The 9,045-nt window shown below is 34.3% G+C and overlaps 1 protein-coding gene across 1 annotated transcript in view; it reads left to right on the top strand.

The window, feature by feature from the left end:
- The first annotated feature begins 241 nt into the window (after positions 1-241).
- The window catches only part of LOC148173882 (LIM domain only protein 3), a 198,102-nt gene continuing 189,298 nt past the window's right edge, over positions 242-9,045 (top strand). The window contains exon 1 of the mRNA XM_088036002.1: positions 242-723. The gene's annotated coding sequence lies outside the window, so the exon portion shown is untranslated. The remainder of the gene's footprint in view (positions 724-9,045) is intronic.

Genomic DNA, 9,045 nt, shown 5'->3' with positions numbered 1-9,045 from the left:
TGGACGAATTCATCATTTATGCGTTTCTACCACACTGGCAGCTGATTACGTATTGATGCTGACCAGATTCTGCAGGTGACCACGAAGAAGGCCGCACCGATACCTCCACCGGGGGCCAATCAAACCCCACTGATTTGTCACCTGTCTCCATCGGGCCCAACCTCCCCACATACTCTACTTGGAATTGGAATTCTACTGGTAATGTGTGCGCGCAATCGCGAATCGCGCACCGCCTCTCGCTGACCCGATAAATTCCTCGGCACTCCAAGAGTGCTTCTTGACGGTTCCACCGTGGACGCCACACGGCTACATTTGGCACCAGGTGAACGCCGTAGCACGACGCAGCCCGACCAGACACGAACTGCTCTCCACAGCCTGCTGCGACGCTCGACGCTCAGTTGCTTCCAGGCTCGCGTGAACGGATGTTGGTGTCCAAACCACCCTTAGCTCTCTATCGACCGCGTGTTTGTCTGCAATAAACAAATAACACTGCAGAATTTACTAAAGTGACTGTGTGCGCCGAGTGCCGCCACTGGGTTTTTTTCAACATTGGTGTTGGATTGTTCGGAGTGTTGATCGAGCAGCTTTACCATTTCGCAGCCGCCACCAAGGCAAACTAGACTGGAGTGCCATGGTCTCACGGCCAAACGATCCGCACCATTCCTAGAATTATTTCGGGGGATATTTTAAAACGACTTTGTGTCACGGCCTCACTCTAACCATGTAAGTCCATTTTGTGTGAGTGTTGTGAAGAGATCAAAAGCATTGCACAGGAATCAATTTCATTGTCTGGAGAGGGTTCGAACTTTTCTGGGGCGATTTCAAGTTTTGCAGGAGAGCGGCGTGTTTGTTTTTGAAATTATCGGTCTTGTCAACCAATGAGGGTTCTTCGTTCGCGTCACGTGTTGACGTCCATGTGGATCGAAAAAAGACAATCAACAGTCGATCCAATATATTTTTTTAAGCACACTATAAAGAATCAGAAAAAATTGACACTCATTTGTAGAATTCAAGTTTTCCCACGAAAAAATTATCTACCACTATCAAATATTTATTCAAGGCTTATTATCTCCTTCTGATTATCTCTCCAATCATGGAAATATGTATCAGGCTACTGGAGATTTTCTTTGATAGGACGAAATTGCATCATTGTCATTTTGATCATTCGAATTTATTTAGCAGAATCAGATTTTATAGGCTATTGTCTTTGAGCGGTCATTACCCACAGATTACACTCTATTATTGCATACAGATAATCTGCAAAATCCTAAAGCTACCATGCTAATCTCTCTGTGTCCACATCAGTCTCGTTCAACATGATCTTTATCAATTTGATTATCGTTTAATAATTTGAACGGAAACAGATCACAAGCATTTGATTAAAACATTGCAAATTGTAAACCAAACTGATACTCATCTTTTGTAGCTTTCTCGTTGACTTGTTGCGAGATGCCCTACAGTCATTTTTGTTGCCATGGAAGTGCTTTCAAGGTTTAATTTTCATTTTTATGGATAATTGTCACTTGTTGTAAGTGTTTTGTCATTAATATTTTATCCATCAGAATCAGACTACTCTGAGGCATTTTGAGAAACCTTTTAGAATGAAATAGATCACAATTAGATGTAGAAAAAAATAATATGCTCTGTAATTTTTCACGTGTTGACAGCACTGTTAAACTTTTAAGTGTTCGTTGAAAATTTAAATCAATATTAGCAAAATTGCCAACAAAGATTTTAGTGACAAGTTTAGTGGAAGAATTTTTGTTTCTTCAAAAAAATCAAGCATTAATTTTTTGTAATCTTGACAAAATCTAGGATGATTTTTTTTTGCTTAATGTTTAGGCACTTAAATTTAGTAACTTCGCCAAATTATAGCACTTTTAACTAACAGGATATTTTTTTGTTCTATCACTGGTAGATTTCTTATTGCAAAAGCAGAAGACGAACAGATCACATTTAAGTAAACCTTCTTCATTTGCTAAAACTGCTAAATTTTATAGTCATAGATTTAGTATGGGGTTAATGCATGGATTCTAAGATTTCTTTAAAGACATAGTTATTTGTTTGTGCACTAAAAATTTATGATTTCCTGATTATATAATCGTATACTTTGGCACATTCAAAAATAATGTGAAGTTTAGTATTATAAGTTTCTTAAGTTTGACAGATGTGGGTACCAGAACTATAGTACTTGTAGACTAGTAATTTCGGAAGTTTTTTGCTACTAAATATCCCGCACGTCTGACATTAAAGTTTGACAAGTGTTTTCGTTGTAGATCGACAACCAGGGGTTAATAATTCTCAAAAATGGCATACACCTGACTTCTTCTAATTTCTTTGTGAATTCGTCCAACTTTCCCCGATTTTCTTGTGATTTTGTTTTACTTCCCCTGAATTCCTTGTGATTTCGTGTGTTTTCCTCTGATTTCCTTGTGATTTCGTTTTACTTCTCCTGATTTCCTTGTGATTTTGTTTTACTTCTCCTGAATTCCTTGTGATTTCGTCGAACTTCTCTTAATTTCTTTGTGATTTCGTCCAACTTTCCCCGATTTTTTTGTGATTTTGTTTTACTTTCCCTGAATTCCTTGTGATTTTGTCTGTTTTCTCCTGATTTCCTTGTGATTTTGTTTTACTTCTTCTGAATTCCTTGTGATTTCGTCTGTTGTCCCCTGATTTCCTTGTGATTTCGTCGAACTTCCCCTGATTTCTTTGTGATTTGGTCTGACTTCCCTTGATTTACTCGTTGATTTCCTTGTGATTTCGTCCAACTTCTCCGGATTTTCTTGTGATTTTGTTTTACTTCCCCTGATTTTCTTGTGATTTCGTCTGACTTCCCTTGATTTCTTTATGATTTTGTCCAACTTCCTCTGCTTTTATTGAGGTTTCGTCTGACTTCCCCAGATTTGCTAGCGATATCCTCTGATTTTCTATTGATTGCTCCTGATGTTCTAATGATTTCCTCTCATTTTCTAGTGATTTTCAATTGATTTCTTTCGATTTCCTAAGACTGATACATCGATTTCCCAGGGAGATTAACCCCTAGATCGACAGATACTAGAACTATGGCAGATTAGCATACACGAAGTTATTCGTTTCTATAACAATTTAGTTGTTGCAAAATAGGTATTTGTATGGTTATGATTGTATATTTTGGCTCAATTAATAAGAATATCGAAGGTAATGGACTTTTAGACCAATAAAGACTGTTTTCTTGCTACAAATAAGTAAGCAAACACTAGAGAATTTCTTTGACAAACTGATGTCTAGTATCTAATTGTAAGATGGTATACATGCAAATTATTTTGTTTTAGATATATACAGTATGTTCCCGGATTGAGTTCACAAGAGGGAAAAAAAATTTCCATTTTACAAAAAAATGACAAAGGAATAACATTTTTTGCTTATTTTAAAAATTACAGATAAATCTGCAATTAAAATTTCAAAATTATTAGTTTGTACTCTTAAAATTAATTTTTTTATTATTTTTGTTTATTAAATCTTGTAATCGTATTTAAATAATAGCGGGCTGTGGATTCACAATATCAAATAGTGCGTAAAGATTAAAGAAAAATTTACCTAAAAATGTGTAAGTACTAAAAAATTGGAAAAGAAATACAATTGCATCCTTAACAATAATTGAGAAAATTCCAAACAATCTTAAAGAATTACTAGTTAGAGTTGAACTATGGGCTAAAACAGGTAATGGGTTAATCAAATAGTGGAAATTGGTTTGAGTTAAGAAACAAATTTCATTCCTTTGACATTTTTTGCAAAAATTAAAAATAAAAAAGTTCTTCGTCATTTTTTGTTTTTTTCGATTTTAAGAACACAGCTTGATAATATTAAAGTTTTAATTAAAGATTTATTTATTTTAAATTAAGCAAAAAATATTATTCCTTTGTCATTTTTTTTTAAATGAAAAATAACGTTTTTTTTCCTCTTGTGAACTCAATCCGGGGACATACTGTAGGTACTAGAATTATGGTACTACATATTAAACACAAACACACAGAAAGTCATTCGTTTCTACTACCAACCTTTGCAAAGTCAATAATAATTTTACGATTATGATCGTGAATTTTGGCAATTAGTCCTCAATAAGAACATCAAATTTAACGAGTTTGCCTAACTTTATTGATCTACAGTTATGCGTATTAGAATGGTGCCACTTTAAATTTGGATGCGGGTGTCAAATTGACAAATATATGTAATATGTTATTAATAATATATGTAATACGTTTTTACTATTTGTCTCCTAGAATTGGACAAGTCAACTTCTGGTATTTTTTAAACGGCTGCAACTCAAAATCGCAAAATTTGGAACAAAGGATTGTTAATTTTGACATCGTTGGCTGTTTGACGTCATTCCAAGCCCTTCATTCCAAGCAAAATTAATGGAATATCCATTTAATGAACTGAAATGTCCTTTGTGCAGGAGCGTCGATATTAGATTAGTTTCGTTCATTAGAATTCTACGATCCACAGATTTGTATTTCTTACCTGATTAGTTGTGTCGCATTTTCTAGTGTTTACATAATGCAAACAAAACTCATTTTAAAGCTTAAGTTTTAAACAATTTAATGATCTGTGAAACTTAAAATTTTTATAGTGAGGTTGTAAAATTTGCCACTTTCGAGTACCTATCTCAAAATATGTACATATTTAGGAAAGAATTATAATTAATTTGCATTAATAGTTTCCGCTAAAAGTGCGAAGTATTTCCTTGGCAAAACTAGTCGTGAATCTTCAAAATCTTGCGAAAAAATTATTGTTAGTTAAATTAACCTTGGCTCTTAATTATTGTCATTTGCGTTGGCGTACTGCTAAAACTGTTTCTCTTTTCACTCTTACGTCTTCGCGGTGGTGTATTTATTTGTCGAGTGTCCGTTTCATTGAGTGAGTCCGGATCGATACGTCCCTGATTGAATGGGACTCGGGCCACATGGGACCCGCGCGTTATCGGTGCGACTGACATTGCTGATTGCACGTTGGTTTGTTTACATTTGTCAGTTACCGCGATTTCCCTCGCTTATCACTCAGGGTCGACCCAAAACATTGATAAGAACCCTCATTTATGCAACCAGTCTGCGTGTCTCTGCCGACGGCGCGCTTGTGCCCACTTCACGGTGGTACTTTTTTATGAAATGTGAATTTTTCATGGGCAAGGTGGTTCGCAGCGGCAGCAGTCGAAAAATAAAGCAGAACAAGAGTTCCTTTGCAACATGCAAATATCCGAATTGGAGAGCGACAATAAAATATGACGTCACAGTGCAGCCGTCTAGCGGCCGTGGCCACCAAGTCGACCGAAGTCGTCTAAGACAAGATTATAAATAACCCCGTGGTGTAGAAAAAGCGTGGTCGAAGCGAGGCGACAGGCGTTCGTTCCAGCATTATCCGCAGACGACCGCATCCTCCAACTAGGTGTATCTTATATCGTGCTCCACAGGTTGGAAGAACGCTCCGATTCTAACTACATATAGTCTCTTTGGGAAAAACTTCTCAACTAGGAAGAGGTTTAACAATTTACGACAAATACCGAGACGCAAAATTTAATAGAACCGAATCGTATTCGACTTTATGTCGACGTGCTACTCGGATTGGATAGGCCCGAATCGAAACGGCTGATTTGCATTTCAGTTTATAGGGGCTTTCCACATAAAAATATGATGAAATAAGTGAATTTTTAAATTGAACCAAAACCAAGTTTGAAGTATCATCATTTTGCGCGGAAAGGTATGAAGCATGTGTGACATGACTGCAGTACATCTTATTAGGGATATTACTCTATACTTACGTTGCCAACAGTTATTTGAAGCGCATATATTAAGAAAATCGATACAACTTGTGGGAGAGGAACGATATACTTTATGGAGGAGACGACTATTAGAATTCCTCACTTGAACCAAAAACGGTGGGAATAAAATTGTAACTGGCAGTAATTTAACTTAAGTGAATGCAGCTTAAGTTTTAGTCGAAATTTTGTCTAATTTTATAGAGGACGAAACGAAATTGATCTATAAGATTCCCAACGTTTTGGGTGAAACATGCCACTATTGTCCCAAGGTTTTCAATTTGAGATAAATCCTACTTTCAGCTGGACCTCTAGTAAGCATTCTCTACTCTTGGAGGTGTCAAATCGAGCACTTTTAGGATTTTTTTGCCTGATTTGGACTATTTTTTTTGTCAGGATTCAGATATTTGATAACAAAATGACGTTCTTGAAATTTAGTCGACGTAAAATCGAGGAGTAGAAAAAAGAAAAGATTATTTTTAGGAATATGTTTATTTACTGATCTGAATAAGTTGTAATCTCAATTTAGGGTATTTAACTCTGAACCATCAGTGAAATAAAAAAATATAAAGAGATGTAAACATTCTTTAGGAAGTTCTCGGTATCAGAACTATTTTAGAATTTACATTTAGAAACTTGATTTTTTTGACTTCGATTGAAAAACAGATATCCAAAGCTTTAAACGGCCCTAACTCAGTTATTTGTAGTCGGATGTAAAGTTCGAGCTCAGTTTTAGATTCCGCATGAAATTCTGCGTTAAATGAGTGCCAACAGTTTAAGATTGCTTTTTAAACAAGCGAGATGTTGATCAAATTACATTTAGAAACCTGATTTTTTCGACTTCGAGTAAAAATTAAATATTCAAAATTTTAAACGACCATAATTCGGTTATTTTGTGTTGTACGTCGATTTTAAATCTATTTTTGGAATCTACGTGAAATTCTGCGAAAAATGAGACCAAAAAATGCAAGTTTGCTCCAAAAATTAGCGAGATATTGTCAGAATTAGATTTGGGCAAATTTGAATCCAAAGCTACCTTTGGTCGAAAAAGCGACTTTTTTAAAAGAGAAAGAAGATGACGCTCTTTAGAAGTATTTACAGTTTGTCAATTTTTTTCAATTAATTTGTAATTTGATAAACTTACTATCTAATAAATCAATAGTCAAAAGTAATTTTGATTCTTTTCTTTTTTATTGTGAACACTGTGTACACAATAAGAGGGCGGATCACCAAACATCAAGCTTTTTCACCGGTAAAGTTGAGTTGTGGAGGCATTTTTGGGAAATTTCAAAATTTAAATTTGGTTAAAACATACTTCTAGGAGTCTAAATTTGTAAAAGTTTTGCTCTCCCAATAATTTTGAAACTTAACGTGTTTAACAAGAAAGTAATCTACAAATTTTAAGGTTTTTAAATACAAAAGTTTTTATAATATGTGCAAAATTTTCTAAATTTTTTTACAATATTTGTAACGTCGTTTTTTTGTGCTGTTGTTCGTCAGCACCCAAATAAAATTGTCTCCATAATTCATTGCTCGAAAAAATTTTATGTCGCGATTTTTAGTTTGATTGCAGATACTAAAAGTCTGAGAAACGTTGACATAAAAGATAAAAGTTATTTCTTCATTACCAATTTTATTGTATTTATTGATTTTATTGTTTATTGTCAGTGCAAACCTGAAATTTTGAAATTTTGAAAATCTAATTAATATGAAAGTAGCGGGAGAAGAGGTTTAAACGATTTAAAAAATTCTTAAAAAGGAATTGAGGGAATCGAATGTTCTGGAATTGTGGGAATTGAATCAACCCAAATTTAGAAAATCTAGAAAATCGACGCAATTTAAAGAAAAAGAATGCCTCAAATCTATTAAACATAACACGAGGGAAACATTTTTATTTTCTAAAAATGCTTTTTCTAATTCTAAAATGTCATAATTTGGCACAATTATTTATCATCATATCACAGTTAGTAAGACCTCTAAAACTAGCAGAGCTACGAGATTTTCTAGAAAACCAAGGGAATTTTGGTCAAATATAAAATTAATTTATTTGAATTCTAAAATTTTGTAATTTGGCACAGTTATTGAACGTGTCTAAAGTAACAACATCCGCAAATTCCATTATAAGATCATTAAAACTAACAAAGTTGCGAGATTTTGTAGAATATTGTGCAAATTTTTGGACAGATTTTTGGAAAATATAAATTTTCTAAAATTGCTTTCTCTAATTCTACAATGTCATAATTAGACACAATTAATAATCATATCACAGGTAATAATGCCCTTAATTTCATTGTTTTACCTTAAAAAGTAGCAAAGCTACCAGATTTGCTAGAAATCGGTGAAAACTTTTTGGTCACAGTCTATAACTTTAGAATGCTTACTTTTCCTTACTTGATCTTTCTGTACAATTAAGTTGTAACTCCAATTACGTTACCGTTTTAAGATTTTATTATTAGTCAACATGTGCTTACGTCCATTTAAGAATATTGTCAAATGTGATGAAATAATCGCCCACAATTACCTCTTCTTAAATATTTAAATGTTATTCAAATTATTTAATTAATTGTGTCCCCTCAGAGCAGCACAAGTCGCTTAGAGGCCCGGAAATTTGACCGTCTGCCGCGATTAACTTTATTAAAAATTGGTCAGTCCGAAGCATTGCCCTCCTAAAAATTCTTAAACAGGGTCATTTCCATTAAAATAGAAATCATACTTCAACGCCGTAATAATGGCTGATTAAATCTCATACTTGTATCACCATTTCGGTAATTATATGTACATAGATTTGCATATTCAAAATAACGTTTTTAGTTCCAACCGACAGTTCATCTGTGTTTTCCTTCTAATTACGCGGTGATTAAAACATTGTGTTGAAAAATATTACGAGTTGGAGGCCAAGTCCTGACTCATAAGTTCATGGTTAAATTTCATATGTTCTTCACCTGCCCGCTCAATCAAAATTATAAGAAAGGTAGTAATTATTCCCGACTAATTATCCACTTGTTGCCAACATTAACGAAAGGAAAAACTTGAACAGGTTAGGCAGGATACTGTCCCAACGGTTATCATCATATGCAAAAACGGATTTTTTCTTTCGGTCGTCTTCTAATTAAATCGCCTAGGACTTTTTCTCGGCGAATAGAAAGCTTAATTGATTTTAATTTAATCAAAAACGAAAACGCGTGGAGATGTTATCATACAAATCGAATTTTTTGTCTAGTACATCGTGTCGTCGTCATAACATTTTTATTGCG

The sequence above is a fragment of the Gnatocerus cornutus genome, chromosome 5, assembly GCF_029298725.1.
Source record: "Gnatocerus cornutus isolate USDA-ARS CGAHR chromosome 5, icGnaCorn1.1, whole genome shotgun sequence".
NCBI classification, from domain to species: domain Eukaryota; kingdom Metazoa; phylum Arthropoda; class Insecta; order Coleoptera; family Tenebrionidae; genus Gnatocerus; species Gnatocerus cornutus.
The sequence above is the reverse complement of the archived record's forward strand: the minus strand, read 5'-3'. Positions and strand labels throughout refer to the sequence as shown.